A 15,124-nucleotide genomic window follows, 5' to 3' on the forward strand; every position below is an offset into this window, starting at 1 on the left:
AGCAAACTTTTAAATTTTGTAATGAGATTGAATTGAATATTTTTTAAATATATCATCATTATAAAATTTGGATATGCAAGACACTTTTCATATCCATTGATCCACACTTCCTGACTTATGTGACCTTGAACTTTCTTATGGCACTTCATGGGAATCAAACCCAGGACCTCAAGGAGCAAAAGCTTAAATAATAACACTACACCATTGTTAGATTTGACAAAAGAAACATATTTTAAACAATATGTTAGTAAGACTATTTAGTCCAGATATTAGTACAGACTATTGACAAAATGCGTTTCAAACGCTTTATTACACTGTTTTCAATTGGTGATTTTTGATGAACAAACAGATATTTTTAACATTTTCTATAACAGGGGTAAAATTGTACTTCTTTGAATGCAATTTAATTTTAATTGTAAATCTATAACATGTTTTTTTAACTGTAACTGTGCTGCATACGCTTTGTGGTTTTATTGTGCGGCGTAGTTTGTGTGCATTCTAATTGAGAAGTTGTGTCCCTTAGTAGTAATATTGTCATTATAAACACAGTTTTTCCCGGGTTGTTAAAGTCAACGAAATTTGTTCAAACTGCTTCTCCCTCGCGATGTAAGTGCATTTTACAATGTGTATTGTTGTGGCATTGATTTCGTTCATTTTCTATGCTGTAATTTTGAAAATTGATTCACAATAAGCCAGTTCCATTTGTTCGTTTGCTAAAACTACGGAAGGCCATATGGGTCACTTAAAACGTTATGCGAATTACATGTGTCTTATTTTCACGATGATAATGATGTTATGGTGAAACATTAAGTACATTTTATGATATATTCAGGTCATTGAAGTCTTAGTTTGTCTGTTGACGTTGACCCTTTGACCCTTATAGATATTGTCTATTGGGGGGGGGTTTGTAGTCTAAGTTCCAGAAAATAGGTCCACCAATGATTTCCACATTCAGCCTGTTAGAGTCGTTGCTGAAATCCAAAGTAAGTTACCAGAGTACCATAAAAGGGCAATGAAAAGAGAGTTAAAACTAAAAATTAACCTTATTGCTAAAATTCAGCCAGGGATTCTATATTTCGTTCACAAGCAGTTGGCCCTAGATGCATCTAGTACTTCAAATCCAGAAATGCAGCAACGAATAAGAATGATATCATTTGGTGAAACAGGCCTTAAATTAACCCTTAAAAACTTACACAAAAACAACAAAGGTTAACATTAAAGAGTTAAGTCGTTATATGTTTCACTTTGAGGCTTGCCCATTCCTACAAGTCCCCCTTCAGATAAGACAGCAAAGTACGAGAGTAAAATCATAAGTGAAATATATGAAATTGATGGACAAAAAATACATGCACCTTAACCCCACAGGAAACAGCTTGACCAAAAAGGCTTATAACCTAACCATTCGCAATATGTTGTGTACCTTGTACGACAAGAAACCGTCGGAGACGGATGATGCTCCCCAAAGTTTTTTTTTGTCACAATATTGCACTATATATTCAGATAAAAGGAAACGTCTTGAGGGGCATAACTTTGGACAAAATAATACGATGGATGGTTTAGCAACTTAAAAATTTCAAAAGGCCATAACACTCTAAATAAATCATCTAACCAGAACCCACAAATAACATGCGCATCTCCTCAAGGTAGTGAAACTTCCCATAAAGCTTCAATGAATTCCAGTCAGTAGTTGGGGAGAAATAGCCCGGACAAGAATTGCACTGTATGTACAGTTTATAGAAAATTTCAAAGGGCCATTACTCTGAAAAATCATCCGACCATAACCGGCTGATAATATGCACATCTCCTCTTGGTAGTGAAGATCCCCATAAAGTTTCATTGAATTCCCGTAATAAGTTGCTGAGAAATAGCTCGGACAAGAATTGCACTATATGTACAATGGAAAATTTCAAAGGGCCATAACTCTGTGAAAAATCATTCGACGAGAACCGGCTGATAATATGCACATCTCCTCTTGGTAGTGAAGCTTCCCATAAAGTTTCTTGAATTCCAGTAATTAGTTGCTGAGAAATTGCCCAGACAAGAATTGCACTATATGTATAGTCAATGGAAAATTTCAAAGGGCCATAACTCTATGAAAAATCATCCGACCAGAACTGGCTGATAATATGCATATCTCCTTTTCATTGAATTGTGGTCATTAATTGCTGAGAAATAGCCCGGACAAAAATTGTGCACGGATGGACGGACACACAGACACACACAGGGACAGACGAAGCGGCGACTATATGCTCCCCCCCAAAATTTTAGGGGAGCATAAAAACCAACATACAGACTGGAAGAGATAATAGAACTATAATGATGTTCAACACATGGCATGACCAGACTATCTACTTATCAACTGCTTTTTCTTGATAAGCCACTAAAGCCTCTGAGTAAATTTATTACATAATGTACATTATGTACATTATATAACTAATATTATTAATATCATTCGATTACCAGTTTTTATGTCCCGAGTATGTGCGATGATCCTCATCCTGCTAGAATGATATCAATGAACAGTGTGCAATCAGATCTGGATCTCACTTGAATGGTAAAATGTTATGTAATTTATGTGATAACTATTACTTTTAATTATGACTCTTTATATTTTGATAATGTGTTGTTATTATTTTTAGATACAAATGTGTTAACACTGCACAATATACAGTAACATTTACGAACAAGGCTATTGTCAAGCAATATGGTCCCCTACCGGCTCCACCATTGTAAGAAATTGCACAATTTTCAGAATAAATTTTTTTGGTTGCCCTAGCAACCACAATTTTTGACGTAGGAAAAAAATGAAATGACGTGCATAATGTCCATATTGCCATCTATCCATGTTGCAAGTTTCATGAAAAAATATTAAGAACGTTTAAAGTTATTGCAGGATCCAGAAAAGTGTGACAGACAGACTCACAGACAAACGCACAGAGCGCAAACCATAATCCCCTCCGGTGAAACCAGTAGGGGACAAAAAAGGTATTCAGAGTTTGTGTAGTCTCTTTAGAACCCAAAGGTACCAATATCTTATGAAACACAAAGATCTAAGTTCCTTTCTACAAAGTAACTGAGATATTCGTTAGTGCAGCAAGCAGAGAAAAATATCAAGTTTACTTTCTTCAAACTAACAAGGACAGTTTTCTTCTGCAACACTTGCATACATGTAGTGTTGTGGGCACTTTTTATTTAAGATAAGTTAGTTAAAAAAAATTACCACAAACATGCACTCTATCAAGTGTTAATTTTTAAACAATTCAAAATAAGTAAATCATTGCACATAAAAGAAATTTGCAGATGACAATTTTTAGCTCATCTATTTTTTGAAAAAAAATTATGAGCTATTGTCATCACCTTGGCGTCGGCGTTGGCGTTGGCGTTGGCGTTGGCGTTGGCGTCGGCGTCCGGTTAAGTTTTGCGTTTAGGTCCACTTTTCTCAGAAAGTATCAATGCTATTGCATTCAAACTTGGTACACTTACTTACTATCATGAGGGGACTAGGCAGGCAAAGTTAGATAACTCTGGCGTGCATTTTGACAGAATTATGTGCCCTTTTTGTACTTAAAAAATTGCAAATTTTGGTTAAGTTTTGCGTTTAGTTCCACTTTTCTCAGTAAGTATCAATGCTATTGCATTCAAACTTGGTACACTTACTTACTATCATGAGGGGACTGGGCAGGCAAAGTTAGATAACTCTGGCATGCATTTTGACAGAATTATGTGCCCTTTTTATACTTAGAAAATTGACAATTTTGGTTAAGTTTTGTGTTTAGGTCCATTTTATTCCTTAAGCATCAAAGCTATTGCTTTCATACTTGCAACACTTACTAACTATCATAAGGGGACTGTGCAGGCAAAGTAATGTAACTCTGACTGGCATTTTGACAGAATTATGTGCCCTTTTTATACTTAGAAAATTGAAAATTTGATTAAGTTTTGTGTTTAGGTCCACTTTATTCCTACAGTATCAAAGCTATTGCTTTCATACTTGCAAGATTTATGAACTATCATAAGGGGACGGTGCAGGCAAAGTTATGTAACTCTGACTGGCATTTGGACGGAATTATGGGCCCTTTATACTTAGAAAATTGAAAATTTGGTTAAGATTTATGTTTTGGTCACTTTACCCCTAAAGTATCATAGATATTGCTTTCATACTTGGAACACTCACAAACTATCATAAGGGTACAGTAAAAGGACAAGTTGCATAACTCTGGTTGTCATTGTTACGGAATTATGGCCCTTTTTTGACTTAGTAACTTTTAATATATGGTTAAATTTTGTGTTTCGATCCACTCGAAGTATCAAGGCTATTGCTTTCAAACTTCAAATACTTACATGCTATCATGAGGTTACTGTACCTGGCAACTTGAATTTTACTTTGACCTTTGAATGACCTTGACTCTCAAGGTCAAATTATTAAATTTTGCTAAAATTGCCATAACTTCTTTATTTATGATTAGATTTGATTGATACTTTGATGAAACTACTCTTACCTGACATACCACAATAGACTTCACCCAAACCATCCCCCGTGCCCTCCCCCCCCTCCCCCCCCTCCCCCCCCCCCCTAATTTTTTTTTTTTTTTTTTTTTTTATAAGATCATCTCACAAATGACCACCACACCCTCACACTATACCCCCACCCCCACCCCCCCACCCCCCCCCCCCAAATTTTTTTTTTGATTTTTTTTTTTTTTTTTTTTTTTTTTTTAAGATCATCTCACAAATTATCACCACACCCTCACACTATACCCCCCCCCCCCCCGATTTTTTTTTTTTTTTTTTTTTTTTTCGCTTTTTTGGAAGATAATGTAATAAATGTCCACAACCCCACACTATACACCCCTCTTCACTCCACTCCTCCCTCCTTTGTGATTGAAAATGAGAGTCCCTTCACCTTTAAAAAGAAAATAGATGAGCGGTCTGCACCCGCAAGGCGGTGCTCTTGTTGATATTTAGGTATAAAGCAATAAAGATCACAGACATCCCTTTAAAGAAATTTTTTATCGTTCTAAGAACCCCAAAAACCTTTAAAACAAGATGTGTTTGTGAAACACAATGTCCCCGTATATGACGTTTGACCTTGAAGGATGATCTTGACCTTGCACCTTCACCACTCAAAGTGTGCAGCTCCTTGAGATACACACGCATTTCAAATATAAAATTGCTAGCTTCAATATTGCAGAAGTGACATTACATGAGCAATTTTGACCCATATATTTGACCTTGAAGGATGACCTTGACCTTTCACCACTCAAAATGTGCAGCTCCATGAGATACACATGCATGCCAAATATCAAGTTGCTATCTTCAAAATTGCAAAAGTATTCATAAAATAAGCGATTTGGGCCACATATATTTGACCTCTGACCTTGAAGGATGACCTTGACCTTTTACCACTCAAAATGTGCAGCTCCATGAGATACACATGCATGCCAAATATCAAGTTGCTATCTTCAATATTGCAAAAGTATTCATAAAATAAGCGATTTGGGCCACATATATTTGATCTCTGACTTTGAAGGATGACCTTGACCTTTCACCACTCAAAATGTGCAGCTCCATGAGATACACATGCATGCCAAATATGAAGTTGCTATCTTCAATATTGCAAAAGTATTCATAAAATGAGCGATTTTGGCCACATATATTTGACCTCTGACCTTGAAGGATGACCTTGACCTTTCACCACTCAAAATGTGCAGCTTCATGAGATACACATGCATGCCAAATATGAAGTTGCTATCTTCAATATAGCAAAAGTTATTGCAAAATGTTAAAGTTGGCGCAAACCAACCAACCAACTGACCAACCAACCAACAGACCAACCAACAGAGAGGGCAAAAACAATATGTCCCCCACTACTATAGTGGGGGACATAGTGGGGGTCATAAAAACACAAACCCAGATTTTTAGCCTGATTTTATTGCCAACCTTTGGCTATATTCCAAATAGCAACAAGTATAATTTTTCCCCAAAATTTGCTGAAAATATTCAAATTGCAGAAACAAACACTTATGAGATCCAATGTTTTGCTATAAAAAAACAACATAGTCTGATCTGGTCTCGTAGAGGTTTTCATTCCGCAAATATAGACTGTTTGTTTGTTAAGGAACTCTGTAATGCCAGACGGTTGTATTGGTTGGACCTTACTGAGTGTCGATTATCAACTTTGTGTTTCCTTCCGTGTCTGTCAAACATTGAAATACTTAACCTATCAGAATGTCGAAATTTGGTGGATGAAGACTTTGGAGTGATTTCGTCTTTGCAAAAGTTAGATCACCTGTACGTGCTCTTCACATACATTACACCTGAAACAATTTGTTTTATTGTATGCTGGAACTGACTGTTTACAACTAGATGACGTCATGGACAGCGAAGTCTCCAAACCATCAACTAGTCAGAGTACGGTGTCTTATGCAGCAACTGAAACTGACAGCAAAGGTTAATAAATAATTGTTTACTATTTAAGGTTTCAAATCAGTAAGTGATTTTCCGCAACTTAAAAGGAATCAAACACGGATGAGAATCTTATGACATGGATGTTATACTGTTTATCAATATGTGACATTAATTCCATATATATAAATGTATAAGAGTCTTTATGTCGTATTGTAAATGTCTGAATTTGATTCTTGACTTACATTTATTGTAAAGAGTAATCTGTATATGTGTATAGAAATTGATATGTTCATTTGTTGTGCCTTATCCGCCTTTTATGTAACTTTCCATAGGAAGTACCGTCCTACATTTCCAAATCAGTATCAATGTTTTGCAATTAAGACGCTTACTCTTACTTCATGTTACACTATTCATAAATGAAATTGGTCAATTTAAAAGTTGAAGAATGTACACGTATAGGATGTATTCGTTAAACAATTCATAAATTTAAATTATGTGATTTAAGAAAATTAGTGTATTTGAGTTATAATGTGCCTTGTGAGGATTGGATATAACAACTGCGCTTTATTATTTTTTGCGTAAGCAATGCAATCATGAATTCATCGCCTTTTTTCAGGTGAGAACGGCATTTCCTGTTCATCGGGATCAAAATGGAATATTGCCGACAAGAGTTGTTCTACCAATTCGACGGAATAAGACTGGACTGTTGATAAGAATTGCTGTTCAGACACAGACACGGAGGAAAGTTATGAAAAAGAAGACTTCGACAGTGAAAAAGAACAACAATCAGAGCACGACAGCATAGACGACAGCGATAAAATAGATGAAACCAGGTGCCAACAAGCTAGACGACCTGCACCGATTGTTTTGGACAATAATGTTGATAGCCGGCACATAAACGAAATAGCAAAGATTTTTTTGAGACAAACACCTGGGAATATATATAAAAAAACATGCTACATCAGGCAAGTCAAAGTCAGGAAGAATATAGGACATTATGCACGCATGCTTTTATTGTTCGAAACTTATGACAAATATCCAAAAACATCTGGAAAATGTACACAGATCCGAAAATGAAGTTAAGTCAATTATAAAAGCTAAATTCAGTTGTCTGATTTTTTTAAGATTTGTATTTTTAATGGCTCTTTATGAATGTGTATGCAAAAATACATAACAATCACACAGAAATGAACATGACAAGTTATGTTTATGGTTATCATTGTCATAATTGCATGGTTCTAGTCAACTTATAAAAAGAAATGATCCCAAAGAAAAAAAAAGAAATGCACAAATATCTATTATTGCTTGAATCAAAGACCAGATAGTAGCAGTAATTCATGGACAAGATCACAAACCCTACTCCTCCTTGAACTTTACAAGAAAATGTAGCTAAATTCAACAAACCATTGTTGAAGAAAACAAACTTTGAGGGAAATACTGTCCAAAACCCTAAAAAGTAAAGGTTTATTATTTAATAGCAAGCAAGTTGAAGGGCGCTGGAAAACAATCGTGTCAGCTTATCATAGAGCTAAAGACAGCAATAGAGCGACGGGAAAGCAGAGAACATCTTTTGAATTTGAAGCAGTTTTGGATAATATTCTAGGGGACAGGCATGATACTACTGCAACATGGCATCCCTAGAAAATGGTTCTAGTTCATCTGCAGGATAAAGAGACGTGGACGTCAGGTGAGCAACAGAATCTGAATGTTAAAGACACAGGTGAACCAAAAAGAAAAAAACCCAGAGAGCTTTTCAATTCAAAAATTGAAATTTTTGAAACAATATGGTAAAGAGAAGGAGCAGAGAAAAAGCACGTTTAGACATGGGTTGATTAATTCAAAAATCTTATCGACATTAAGACACAGAAATAAGAGCTTAAGAATTTCAATACATACATCTGTTATCACCAAAAACACAGTTTACAAAGGGGTATATTGGAGTCACTCTGTTGGTCAGTCTGTTTGCTGTTTGTCTTCATATTTTATACATTTGTGGAGCAAACTTTTAAATTTTGTAATGAGATTGAATTGAATATTTTTTAAATATATCATCATTATAAAATTTGGATATGCAAGACACTTTTCATATCCATTGATCCACACTTCCTGACTTATGTGACCTTGAACTTTCTTATGGCACTTCATGGGAATCAAACCCAGGACCTCAAGGAGCAAAAGCTTAAATAATAACACTACACCATTGTTAGATTTGACAAAAGAAACATATTTTAAACAATATGTTAGTAAGACTATTTAGTCCAGATATTAGTACAGACTATTGACAAAATGCGTTTCAAACGCTTTATTACACTGTTTTCAATTGGTGATTTTTGATGAACAAACAGATATTTTTAACATTTTTCTATAACAGGGGTAAAATTGTACTTCTTTGAATGCAATTTAATTTTAATTGTAAATCTATAACATGTTTTTTTAACTGTAACTGTGCTGCATACGCTTTGTGGTTTTATTGTGCGGCGTAGTTTGTGTGCATTCTAATTGAGAAGTTGTGTCCCTTAGTAGTAATATTGTCATTATAAACACAGTTTTTCCCGGGTTGTTAAAGTCAACGAAATTTGTTCAAACTGCTTCTCCCTCGCGATGTAAGTGCATTTTACAATGTGTATTGTTGTGGCATTGATTTCGTTCATTTTCTATGCTGTAATTTTGAAAATTGATTCACAATAAGCCAGTTCCATTTGTTCGTTTGCTAAAACTACGGAAGGCCATATGGGTCACTTAAAACGTTATGCGAATTACATGTGTCTTATTTTCACGATGATAATGATGTTATGGTGAAACATTAAGTACATTTTATGATATATTCAGGTCATTGAAGTCTTAGTTTGTCTGTTGACGTTGACCCTTTGACCCTTATAGATATTGTCTATTGGGGGGGGGGGTTGTAGTCTAAGTTCCAGAAAATAGGTCCACCAATGATTTCCACATTCAGCCTGTTAGAGTCGTTGCTGAAATCCAAAGTAAGTTACCAGAGTACCATAAAAGGGCAATGAAAAGAGAGTTAAAACTAAAAATTAACCTTATTGCTAAAATTCAGCCAGGGATTCTATATTTCGTTCACAAGCAGTTGGCCCTAGATGCATCTAGTACTTCAAATCCAGAAATGCAGCAACGAATAAGAATGATATCATTTGGTGAAACAGGCCTTAAATTAACCCTTAAAAACTTACACAAAAACAACAAAGGTTAACATTAAAGAGTTAAGTCGTTATATGTTTCACTTTGAGGCTTGCCCATTCCTACAAGTCCCCCTTCAGATAAGACAGCAAAGTACGAGAGTAAAATCATAAGTGAAATATATGAAATTGATGGACAAAAAATACATGCACCTTAACCCCACAGGAAACAGCTTGACCAAAAAGGCTTATAACCTAACCATTCGCAATATGTTGTGTACCTTGTACGACAAGAAACCGTCGGAGACGGATGATGCTCCCCAAAGTTTTTTTTTTGTCACAATATTGCACTATATATTCAGATAAAAGGAAACGTCTTGAGGGGCATAACTTTGGACAAAATAATACGATGGATGGTTTAGCAACTTAAAAATTTCAAAAGGCCATAACACTCTAAATAAATCATCTAACCAGAACCCACAAATAACATGCGCATCTCCTCAAGGTAGTGAAACTTCCCATAAAGCTTCAATGAATTCCAGTCAGTAGTTGGGGAGAAATAGCCCGGACAAGAATTGCACTGTATGTACAGTTTATAGAAAATTTTAAAGGGCCATTACTCTGAAAAATCATCCGACCATAACCGGCTGATAATATGCACATCTCCTCTTGGTAGTGAAGATCCCCATAAAGTTTCATTGAATTCCCGTAATAAGTTGCTGAGAAATAGCTCGGACAAGAATTGCACTATATGTACAATGGAAAATTTCAAAGGGCCATAACTCTGTGAAAAATCATTCGACGAGAACCGGCTGATAATATGCACATCTCCTCTTGGTAGTGAAGCTTCCCATAAAGTTTCTTGAATTCCAGTAATTAGTTGCTGAGAAATTGCCCAGACAAGAATTGCACTATATGTACAGTCAATGGAAAATTTCAAAGGGCCATAACTCTATGAAAAATCATCCGACCAGAACTGGCTGATAATATGCATATCTCCTTTTCATTGAATTGTGGTCATTAATTGCTGAGAAATAGCCCGGACAAAAATTGTGCACGGATGGACGGACACACAGACACACACAGGGACAGACGAAGCGGCGACTATATGCTCCCCCCCAAAATTTTAGGGGAGCATAAAAACCAACATACAGACTGGAAGAGATAATAGAACTATAATGATGTTCAACACATGGCATGACCAGACTATCTACTTATCAACTGCTTTTTCTTGATAAGCCACTAAAGCCTCTGAGTAAATTTATTACATAATGTACATTATGTACATTATATAACTAATATTATTAATATTATTCGATTACCAGTTTTTATGTCCCGAGTATGTGCGATGATCCTCATCCTGCTAGAATGATATCAATGAACAGTGTGCAATCAGATCTGGATCTCACTTGAATGGTAAAATGTTATGTAATTTATGTGATAACTATTACTTTTAATTATGACTCTTTATATTTTGATAATGTGTTGTTATTATTTTTAGATACAAATGTGTTAACACTGCACAATATACAGTAACATTTACGAACAAGGCTATTGTCAAGCAATATGGTCCCCTACCGGCTCCACCATTGTAAGAAATTGCACAATTTTCAGAATAAATTTTTTTGGTTGCCCTAGCAACCACAATTTTTGACGTAGGAAAAAAATGAAATGACGTGCATAATGTCCATATTGCCATCTATCCATGTTGCAAGTTTCATGAAAAAATATTAAGAACGTTTAAAGTTATTGCAGGATCCAGAAAAGTGTGACAGACAGACTCACAGACAAACGCACAGAGCGCAAACCATAATCCTCTCCGGTGAAACCAGTAGGGGACAAAAAAGGTATTCAGAGTTTGTGTAGTCTCTTTAGAACCCAAAGGTACCAATATCTTATGAAACACAAAGATCTAAGTTCCTTTCTACAAAGTAACTGAGATATTCGTTAGTGCAGCAAGCAGAGAAAAATATCAAGTTTACTTTCTTCAAACTAACAAGGACAGTTTTCTTCTGCAACACTTGCATACATGTAGTGTTGTGGGCACTTTTTATTTAAGATAAGTTAGTTAAAAAAAATTACCACAAACATGCACTCTATCAAGTGTTAATTTTTAAACAATTCAAAATAAGTAAATCATTGCACATAAAAGAAATTTGCAGATGACAATTTTTGATATTTAGGTATAAAGCAATAAAGATCACAGACATCCCTTTAAAGAAATTTTTTATCGTTCTAAGAACCCCAAAAACCTTTAAAACAAGATGTGTTTGTGAAACACAATGTCCCCGTATATGACGTTTGACCTTGAAGGATGATCTTGACCTTGCACCTTCACCACTCAAAATGTGCAGCTCCTTGAGATACACACGCATTTCAAATATAAAATTGCTAGCTTCAATATTGCAGAAGTGACATTACATGAGCAATTTTGACCCATATATTTGACCTTGAAGGATGACCTTGACCTTTCACCACTCAAAATGTGCAGCTCCATGAGATACACATGCATGCCAAATATCAAGTTGCTATCTTCAAAATTGCAAAAGTATTCATAAAATAAGCGATTTGGGCCATATATATATGACCTCTGACCTTGAAGGATGACCTTGACCTTTTACCACTCAAAATGTGCAGCTCCATGAGATACACATGCATGCCAAATATCAAGTTGCTATCTTCAATATTGCAAAAGTATTCATAAAATAAGCGATTTGGGCCACATATATTTGATCTCTGACTTTGAAGGATGACATTGACCTTTCACCACTCAAAATGTGCAGCTCCATGAGATACACATGCATGCCAAATATGAAGTTGCTATCTTCAATATTGCAAAAGTATTCATAAAATGAGCGATTTTGGCCACATATATTTGACCTCTGACCTTGAAGGATGACCTTGACCTTTCACCACTCAAAATGTGCAGCTTCATGAGATACACATGCATGCCAAATATGAAGTTGCTATCTTCAATATAGCAAAAGTTATTGCAAAATGTTAAAGTTAGACAAACCAACCAACCAACAGACCAACCAACCAACAGACCAACCAACAGAGAGGGCAAAAACAATATGTCCCCCACTACTATAGTGGGGGACATAGTGGGGGTCATAAAAACACAAACCCAGATTTTTAGCCTGATTTTATTGCCAACCTTTGGCTATATTCCAAATAGCAACAAGTATAATTTTTCCCCAAAATTTGCTGAAAATATTCAAATTGCAGAAACAAACACTTATGAGATCCAATGTTTTGCTATAAAAAAACAACATAGTCTGATCTGGTCTCGTAGAGGTTTTCATTCCGCAAATATAGACTGTTTGTTTGTTAAGGAACTCTGTAATGCCAGACGGTTGTATTGGTTGGACCTTACTGAGTGTCGATTATCAACTTTGTGTTTCCTTCCGTGTCTACCAAACATTGAAATACTTAACCTATCAGAATGTCGAAATTTGGTGGATAAAGACTTTGGAGTGATTTCGTCTTTGCAAAATTTAGATCACCTGTACGTGCTCTTCACATACATTTCACCTGAAACAATTTGATTTATTGTATGCTGGAACTGACTGTTTACAATTAGATGACGTCATGGACAGCGAAGTCTCCAAACCATCAACTAGTCAGAGTACCATGTCTTATGCAGCAACTGAAACTGACAGCAAAGGTTAATAAATAATTGTTTACTATTTAAGGTTTCATATCAGTAAGTGATTTTTCCGCAACTTAAAAGGAATCAAACACGGATTAGAATCTTATGACATGGATGTTATACTGTTTATCAATATGTGACATTTATTCCATATATATAAATGTATAAGAGTCTTTATGTGGTATTGTAAATGTCTGAATTTGATTCTTGACTTACATTTATTGTAAAGCGTAATCTGTATATGTGTATAGACATTGATAAGTACATCTGTTGTGCCTTATCCGCCTTTTATGTAACTTTCCATAGGAAGTACCGTCCTACATTTCCAAATCAGTATCAATGTTTTACAATTAAGACGCTTACTCTTACTTCATGTTACACTATTCATAAATGAAATTGGTCAATTTAAAAGTTGAAGAATGTACACGTATAGGATGTATTCGTTAAACAATTCATAAATTTAAATTATGTGATTTAAGTTATAATGTGCCTTGTGAGGATTGGATATAACAACTGCGCTTTATTATTTTTTGCGTAAGCAATGCAATCATGAATTCATCGCCTTTTTTCAGGTGAGAACGACATTTCCTGTTCATCGGGATCAGAATGGAATATTGCCGACAAGAGTTGTTCTACCAATTCAATGGAATCAGACTGGACTGTTGATAAGAATTGCTGTTCAGACACAGACACGGAGGAAAGTTATGAAAAAGAAGACTTCGACAGTGAAAAAGAACAACAAACAGAGCACAACAGCATAGACGACAGCGATAAAATAGGTGAAACAAGGTGCCAACAAGCTAGACGACCTGCACCGATTGTTTTGGACAATAATGTTGATAGCCGGCACATAGACAAAAAAGCAAAGATTTTTTGTGACAAACACCTGAAAATATATATAAAAAAACATGCTACATCAGGCAAGTTAAAGTCAGGAAGAATATACAACATTGTGCACGCATGCTTTTATTGTTAGAAACTTATGACAAATATCCAAAAACATCTGGAAAATGTACACAGATCCGAAAATGAAGTTAAGTCAATTATAAAAGCTAAATTCAGACTATCTACTTATCAACTGCTTTTTCTTGATAAGCCACTAAAGCCTCTGACTAAATTTATTACATAATGTACATTATGTACATTATACAACTAATATTATTAATATTATTCGATTACCAGTTTTTATGTCCCGAGTATGTGCAATGATCCTCATCCTGCTAGAATGATATAAATGAACAGTGTGCAATAAGATCTTGATGTCACTTGAATGGTAAAATGTTATGTAATTTATGTGATAACTATTACTTTTAATTATGTCTCTTTATATTTTGATAATGTGTTGTTATTATTTTTAGATACAAATGTGTTAACACTGCACAATATACAGTAACATTTATGAACAAGGCTATTGTCAAGCAATATGGTCCCCTACCGGCTCCACCATTGTAAGAAATTGCACCATTTTCAGAATTTTTTTTTTTGGTTGCCCTACCAACCACAATTTTTGATGTAGGAACAAATTGAAATGACGTGCATAATGTCCATATTGCCATCTATCCATGTTGCAAGTTTCATGAAAAAATATTAAGAACGTTTAAAGTTATTGCAGGATCCAGAAAAGTGCGACAGACAGACTCACAGACAGACGCACAGAGCGCAAACCATAATCCCCTCCGGTGAAACCAGTAGGGGACCAGGGTTTTTTTCCCACTTTTTGGGAAGATAGCCCATGGCTTTGGAATTGGGAATTTTATCGGCATTTTCATGAAATTGGGAAAATAAATTCATTAGCCTTTTTTTCCACACGAAAAGTCCACTGATTAGGGAAATACTAAATTAGATTTTACTTTTTATAATCATTCAAATTAAAAGAAAAAAAATCATATAATACTTTGTTAGATGTAATTGAATTTAAATTGAGATA

The 15,124-nt window shown here is 35.2% G+C and overlaps 1 long non-coding RNA gene across 2 annotated transcripts; it reads left to right on the top strand.

The window, feature by feature from the left end:
• The first annotated feature begins 532 nt into the window (after positions 1-532).
• Positions 533-14,276, top strand: LOC127851018 (uncharacterized). Of its 2 annotated transcripts, none has more exons than XR_008035620.1 (3): positions 533-606; positions 13,129-13,212; positions 13,770-14,276. It is a non-coding gene; the product is annotated as an uncharacterized LOC127851018 (long non-coding RNA). The 2 variants fall into 2 exon arrangements; XR_008035621.1 differs by lacking the exon at positions 533-606 and adding an exon at positions 8,938-9,011.
• The last annotated feature ends 848 nt before the right edge of the window (positions 14,277-15,124 follow it).

Source organism: Dreissena polymorpha, chromosome 11 (assembly GCF_020536995.1).
Source record: "Dreissena polymorpha isolate Duluth1 chromosome 11, UMN_Dpol_1.0, whole genome shotgun sequence".
Classification (NCBI taxonomy): Eukaryota; Metazoa; Mollusca; class Bivalvia; order Myida; family Dreissenidae; genus Dreissena; species Dreissena polymorpha.